The 7,839-nt window shown below is 41.5% G+C and overlaps 1 protein-coding gene across 4 annotated transcripts in view; it reads left to right on the top strand.

Annotated features, from left to right (window-relative positions):
- Nucleotides 1-6,047: 6,047 nt before the first annotated feature.
- The window catches only part of LOC144014282 (adenylate cyclase type 6-like), an 82,814-nt gene continuing 81,022 nt past the window's right edge, over nt 6,048-7,839 (top strand). For 2 of the 4 annotated variants that reach the window (XM_077514001.1, XM_077513998.1), the window contains exons 1-2: nt 6,048-6,192; nt 7,065-7,204. The gene's annotated coding sequence lies outside the window, so the exon portion shown is untranslated. The other 2 variants (XM_077513999.1, XM_077514000.1) reach the window with 2 other exon arrangements.

Genomic DNA, 7,839 nt, shown 5'->3' with positions numbered 1-7,839 from the left:
ATTTTCGGGCTGGCGTCAGACTATGAAAATCTTCGGGCAGGCGTCAGACTTTGAAATATTTCAGGCTTGCATCAGACTTTGAAAAATTTCGGGCAAGTCTCAGTCTTTGAAAATTTTCGGGCAGGCGTCAGACTTTGAAAATTTTCGGGCAGGCGTCAGACTTTGAACATTTTCGGGCAGGCGTCAGACTTTGAAAATTTTCGGGCAGGCGTCAGATTTTGAAAATTTTCAGGCAGTTCGTCCACACGGCGGCTCGGTTTCGGAGCTTGAGCTCCAAAGTGGAAAGCTTTCAAAACAAGTCCCGTACGTTCCAATGTGGAAACCATATGAAGGATAGCTACTCTTCCGGTGGTGACTTAATTCTACCGTGACTGCGCCCGAACCACCAGTCTGTCAACAACAATGGTGGACAGCCGTGTCTTCATCGTTTTGCGCAACCTCCTTAGCTTGTTTATGCTTTTACAGCAAAATGTTTTGCGTAATTTTGTACTTGAATAACCCGGCATTGTCACTTCTCCTGTTCGTTGAAGCGACAGGGCAGCCATCTTAGTCCTCGCGAGCAGCTAGTGTTTAAACTATTTTGAAGACCCCTTTTCTTTTATCGCTCAGTTGCTAGACCCCTGTTGCTTCTACTGTCTCAAATGTTCTCTAACTTCGATACTGTAAATGTATAGGACCGTATGCCAAGAAACGTTTCTTGGGAGGAGTAATATGGTGGCCACGCAGCTTCAAAACCGACTATTCAGATCAGTGGTTCGTCTTCTACGCTTTTCGTTAACTCCCTGTGGCAGCGCTACAGCGCCACTCCAGACTTGGCATATATATTACAGCCGTTAAACGTCCTGAGCGTCTTCTTTTGGACACTTGCATATCTTGAAACATTTCTGTCTGTACAAGATTTGTTTGAAGAACAAAGCCGGCTTTGCTAGTTTCGTTTTCGCTCCCTGTCTGTGTCGATCCATTGCTGTTGTTTCCCCCTGTCATGCTGCCACTTTTTTGCCCTGTTGTACCCCCTACATCTTGCCTTTTTTTGGACTTCGTTCTTTTGTTTCCCGGCCAACGCGTTGCTTGTTTTCTTGATTTGGTATTCAAATTTTTTTGGGACTTTACCTCTGCCTCCTCATCCTGCCTCCCTGCACTTGGGTCCGCAACCACCACCTCATCCCATCTCAACATAACAGGTAATTGAATTACACAGCTATGAGTACAAAATAAAAGACGTTCAGAAGTCTCTTAAATCAATAAGCACATACAAATAAAAAAGCATGACTGTGCCAGTTGTGGAACTCACCCGAGCAAAGATTCATAATTCATAGGACGGGTTGCAAGAAACAGTGTTGACTAGAGGAAGGTGGGATGGTCGGGGTGGTAAGGAGAAAAAAAAAAGAAGGAGCAAGGCATCCATTCCAATTCCACATGAGCAATAAATGTGAATAAAACATGAATGAAAGGAAGTTTGAAAGTTAAACAGAAAATGGCTTCTGTTTTGAGAACTGCAGCCAAGCATGGAGTGCACATGTCAGTCAGTCTGTCTGTCTGTCTGTCCCATCTAAAGCCTCTGAGGGCAGAGTCCTGCTGCTGGTGCATTATGGATGCGCGGCAGCTATTTTAAGGCATCGGCAGGGTTGGGGGGGGATGCGTCTGTGTTTTGAATATTTGAGGGGAGCAAGAAAACACCTGGCTGGAGGAATCCTTTCATCCACTTGATGACCTCAGACACAAACTCATTGCACTTGATTTTTTGGAAATATATCTAGAAATAGTGCGTTAGATAGTGTTAGCAGCAGACACATCCACGTAAAAATTTAACAGCAATAAAGTTATTTAATAATAATGCATGTATTTGTGGGGACTGGGATCAAGTTGTATTTTACGGTTTTAAAAATGTGCAGAATTTCACAAGTTACTTCATGTTCAGGATTAGATAGCTCTTAATAAGACAAGAAAAATGCACTAAGCTGTCACCAATGTTTTACAAATACAATTTTGCCATCTAGTGGCAGAAAAATGACCTCAACACAAAATCAATACCACATTCAGTTTTTACAGTACAGTACATCTCACTTTTATTAATTATTATGAAATTACTGTATCAATGACTAAAAGACAGTCACATTTATATTAGTTTAACATTTGCTTCCACTTTTATATTAATAAGAGTCTGAAAACATTGAGAAAAATGTTTTATTGTACATGTTAACTAATGAATTAATAACCAAAAAAATCAACACATTAATCATGTATTAACGCAGATTAATCACACTATTAATTTTGACCGTAGATGATCTTTTAGCCAACAGAGGATGGTTACGTTAAAGGTAGCACAGGTTGTGTTTGAGCAATAAACATAACTACATAAAGCATTTAATAAATGTTTATGACATTCAGAATATTTGTTCATGTCAAACTATTGGGCTCATTTTATATTTTTTCAATTATGCAAGTAATTAACTGATTAGAAAAAGACGAGGATGAGCGTCTGCGGTGGATACATTTTTTTGAAGACGTCCCAACATTTAACATCGAAAAAATTAACACATAACAGGTGCTCTTTATATTTGGCTGGAAAAAATGTTGATAAAAAGCCTTTTTAATTAAGTGATTAATCAAAATTCTAAGATGTGATTAATCTGATGAAAAAATGTAATTGTTTGACAAGCTCTAAGTGAGAATGTTTTTAGCTCACTGGGCGAATGTGATTGAGTTGCATCATCGTTTTTGAAAAGACAATTTGCCCACGGGAGATTCACTGAAGCAAACAATTTAATCTCCTTTGACTCAAGGAGATTTTCCCAGCTGGACCAAGCGTGCCGCTCGCTCCATATCTCGTGTATCGTCACTTTTCAACAACCTTGAACACAAATCCACACCCTCCGGCTGGATAAGAAACAAAGTTGGATGCCCATGACGTCCAACATCACTGAGGGCTGATTGATCCATCAGTGGAAGAGGATTGTTTTTCTTTCTTTCCTTTTCTTTTTTTTATTTTATTTTTATTTTTTTTAACCAAAAACAGCTACCCTTGACAACAATGCAGTTCAAAAAGTTATTTCAAAAGTTTTTTTTTCTCCATTATGCATGCTCCACCCATGACCAGATGAGAACAAATTTAAGAGCCATGACTTTTATTTTTTTCAGGGGACGGCTGGAAATTGACGGAACAAAACAAAACAAAACAAAACAAAACAAAACAAAACAAAACAAAACAAAACAAAACAAAACAAAACAAAACAAAACAAAACAAAACAAAACAAAACAAAACAATATGCCAGCTTCGAGCACAGCCCAAAACTTCAGCTCAGACTCCAAGAAAACCGGGAATATGAAAAGTTGATTCGAGCGCACGTACTCGCACGCGCACCATGCACGAGCTTGATGCAGAGGTTGCAGTTACGCTTAATACCAAAGGATGGCAGTCACGAGTAAAAAATAAATAAATAAATAAGACAAACGTCAGACTCTTTAATGGGGTTCACTGTATTACAAGGATTTATAAGTGCTAAAAGCACTAATAACCATAACATTATTCTTGCTAATATAATGATGAGTACACACTGCCTTCGTTTTCCCGCTAAAATTCTTTCTCATCTTCTTCCTCTTTTTCTCCCGCCTACTGCCGCTCCCATCTATCATCATCCCAACTGGTCGAGTCAGACAGCCGCCGCGCACTTTTTTTTTTTTTGGAGAGCGAAGGGAGAGATGGTTTGCTACTTACAGATACATATGAACAATTTAGAGCCTTGAGGTAACCTGAGAAGTGTGCATATGGTAGCCCTTCACATTAATCGTTACCGCCCAAAGAGCTCTCACTTTCAAAAAGGTTTGTGACCCTGCACTACACTAAAAGGCCTCCCAAAAAAGCATCCATTAATAAACGCATCCCGTATTCATTATTTATTCTACAGTATGTACTGCAAGCAAATTCTAGTTGGTGTCTTTGTGACGAATGGCGCCACTTGCTGGCCAAACAATGGAAAAACAACAACAAAGGGTGAGGCAACATTATCCCCCCAATCAGGAATTATGTGTATATACAATGTATCAATTTGTACAGTTTATCATCATAGGTGTGCTGCCACCTATCTCAAGAGTCTGTGTACACCCTTAATTGTTCACCAGTCAATCATAGGGCACATATAGACAAATAACCATTCACACTTCAGGAAACAGGAAAGCCAGAGTCCAGACTCAACATCTGAACTGTGAGGCAGATGTGTTAACCATGCAGTTTCCACTGTACCACCATCTCACTAGAATAGCCTCCAGCTCACCCTCAAGGCGACCCATAATGACACGTACGCTATCGGAAATGGATGGGTGGAAGCTGTTATGTACAGTATCTTAAGAAATATAATAATGAAACAAGCATATTCAGATTGAGAATTATGACTATCAAGTGAGTCATGAATTCTGGCTCACCCTGTTGAGATCAGTTTGCTGCCTGGGCAACGATTTACAACCAAATGTCATCATAACGCTCAATCCATCCATTTTCTCAACCTTTTATTCATCCCTCGAGCAAATTTCCATGTCCTTCATATCCAGCTTAGTACACACTTTGAACTCACTAGTAAGGCAACTCTTAATTGTTTCCACTACTAGTATTTTTTACCAACAAGTGCTCATAAACTTTACTTGTAAGCGTCTGTGCTGCACTAGCAACACAAACTCTCGGCACATGGAAACAAAGTCGTTTGAGTATTTATTAACTAAAGCTTGAGGTCCATCTTTGTTGAATGGACTGCTATTTATATTTTTAGCTGTAGTGCCTAAAGCGTTTTTCAAAGCCTCGCATTCACCCATTCATACACCAGTGGTCGGCTGCTGTCACGCGGGGCGCTGCCAGGTCCACTGGGAGCAGAACGGGGTTTAGTGTCTTGCTCAAGGACACTTTGACATGGTCATCAGGGGTGAGGATCAAACCCACAACCTCACAATTGGGAGATGATCTATGGAGGAACAAAACTACCAAAATTAAAATAAACAAAATAATTCAAAAATTAAATACTAATATTAATATTTACTTATCCATCCATCCATTTTCTGAACTACTTGCTCCTCACGAGGGTCGCGGGGGGTGCTGGAGCCTATTCCAGCTGGCTATGGGCAGTAGGCGGGGTACACCCTCAACTGGTTGCCAGCCAATCGCAGGTATTTACTTATGTACATATAATTTTTGTTCTTTTTATTTCAATTTATATTTATTTTATGGGATATAATTTTCGAACTATGTTTTTTTATATCTGTTTTTATTTTCACATTTAGTCATTTATTTTGAATTTTGGCAGTTTTGGTCCTCCATAATGATCACTCTGCCACTGAACCACACCAGTTTAAATTCAGCGCACTTGAAGAACTACAGCATTTTACTTGTAGCATTTATTTGTTTATTTATTGAACATATAAACATAAACAAATAGCAGATACAAATTTAAAAGAAAGAAGAAACGTATGCAATCATTAATGATAGTTTACATATTCAAAGGGAAATAAGTTGAAAACTCATCTATCTAAAACTTATCTATTTACTGCCTATTGACTTCTGTTTCTGTGCAATGGTAGAGAACTACGGCTAATCACTAGTGTCATTATAAAATTCAACTAATTAACATTGAGCACTTTGTCAGTGGTACTTGTAAGTTGTAGCGTATATATTTCAATTAGTGCACAGTTTTGCCTCCTTAGTAATAATGGTTCTAGTGTGACCGAGTTAGTCCAGGGATAGGGATATTTTTTTTTCTCATGTAAAATTTTGTATGTATTGGGACATTCTTCCATAGACTGACTCTTGCAGCAACTAACCACTAGATGGTGCTGATGGGCTCCGCTAGACCCCGGAGAGGGGGGGGGGGGAATGATGAGAGAGAGCGGGAGAGAGAGAGAGAGAGAGAGAGAGAGAGAGAGAGAGAGAGAGAGAGAGTAGAGAGAGAGAGAGAGAGAGAGCGAGAGAGAGAGAGAGAGAGAGCGAGAGAGAGAGAGAGAGAGAGAGAAGAGAGAGAGAGAGAGAGAGAGAGAGAGAGAGAGAGAGAGAGAGAGAGAGAGAGAGAGACTTTAGCAGGAGCTCGTAGGCGCACACAGCCGCATCTGCATCCGGATCAAGCTCCAGCGTCGGCGGCTACACGGATCCTGGAGTCTCGGGGTGGACCTGGAGCTGCTCGGCTGCGGGTGTTGTGAGATCGTCCCTCGCCAGAGGTACAGTACGTGCGCGTGCGGACCCGCTCCCGGCAGACTGCGCTCAAATGCGTCAAAGTGACACTGCCGGAGAAAAGTGCTGATTAATTTTGCACCGCTCCGCCGTGTTGTCCACTTGAACATGTGAGTCCGTTCACTGTCCAAACATCCGGGCTTATGTGCCGCACATCTTCGGCCGCGCATGAAGTTGCCCCGCGGAATGTTTGGCTCCAGCACTCGTATGAGTCAGGGAGGGCGGCGTGCACACGGGCTGCACGGCGGCGTGCACTCGCGGGGGTGCTGCCTGGCCTGCTGCATGTGAACACGGAGAGCTGTCGACCGATGAGCGAGCGTCCTGTTATGTAATAACTGGCCGCCGCCGCTACCATCGCTCTCGCTGTTCCACTTGGTCGTATATAGGAATGGCATGCCTGGTCCCATGGTTTGCACTCACGGATATCGAGTTTATAGTTTGCATGACATAACACTGGCTCATATGAGGTGAGTTTGGGAATGGGGCTCATGCTGCTTGATGGTCTGTCTCACGTGCACCTCCCAACTTCCACACGGTTTGTCCTCCTCCTTCCAGAGCAGAGATTTTGCTTATTAGGTTTGGAGGTCAGTGTCATTGAATTTAGCTTTAGTGAGTCATGAGAGCTCATGGAAGCATGGACAATTGCATGTGGTTGGAAAGCGCTTGATCTCTGATTGGTACCCACTCCAGTGGCTTTTGTTGTCAAATGGAGCACATGCACCCATGACAGCAGTAGATTGTTGTGATAGATGGCAGAGAGCAGTCGACTGGTGAGAACCAATATGGTTTGAAGGCAATGGGGGCCTGATTCTGATCTGCAGCTGATTTGTGTTTGTGTGTGTTTTTGTTTTCTTCCCAGGAGACATGAAGGCCTACAGAGGCAACTGGTGGCGTGCAGGGCTAAGACAGTAACACTTTGGGAGACTGCAGAAACATGTGTACACCCGCTGGCATGAACTAGCCTTAAGAGCAAAGTGTTAAATCCAACAGACCACCCAGGTAAGTGGAAACCTGCGCCTGTAGTAGCTATTTTCATGTTTTTCTTTTTGTGTGTAAGACTCCTTCCACATTGACATATACAGTGGTGCCTCCAAGTGTGTAAAAAAAACATACCAATGAAAAATTATGTTAACCTTAATGAGGAAAGGTAATAAATGTGACAATATACTTGTATATTCTTTCAAATTAGTTCAAAATTAAATTGACCTGTAATAAAACGCTAAAACATACACACAAACACCAACCAATATGCTATCTAGCTAGCTATCTCAGCACTCTATGTCATCACTCACTTTTGCAAAACATTGCAAACAAAGTCCAGTCAACCATACTGGGCAAACAAGATCCAATTCAAGTCTCTTTTCATACCAAAAACACAAGATTTTGTCTGAGAGTCCTTTTTAGCCAATAGCAATGGAACAAAAACAGGAAGTGGCAGCCTACGAAAATAAAGCCAGTACTGCGTCTTAACAAGCAAGCCTTCATCATCAAACCCAAACTCGCTGGACTAAAAGTATGCCAGCATCTTTTCTTATTAGAATTAGCGCATGCTATCATCACGCTAACTTCCGGTGCACATTCTTCTTGTTGTCATTCCACGGTCGTCCTTTCATTAAAAAAAAAAGGGAAAAAAA

This window comes from Festucalex cinctus, chromosome 2 (genome assembly GCF_051991245.1).
Source record: "Festucalex cinctus isolate MCC-2025b chromosome 2, RoL_Fcin_1.0, whole genome shotgun sequence".
Lineage (NCBI taxonomy): Eukaryota > Metazoa > Chordata > Actinopteri > Syngnathiformes > Syngnathidae > Festucalex > Festucalex cinctus.
Note: the sequence above shows the minus strand (reverse complement) of the source record. Positions and strands in the feature narration are given on the sequence as shown.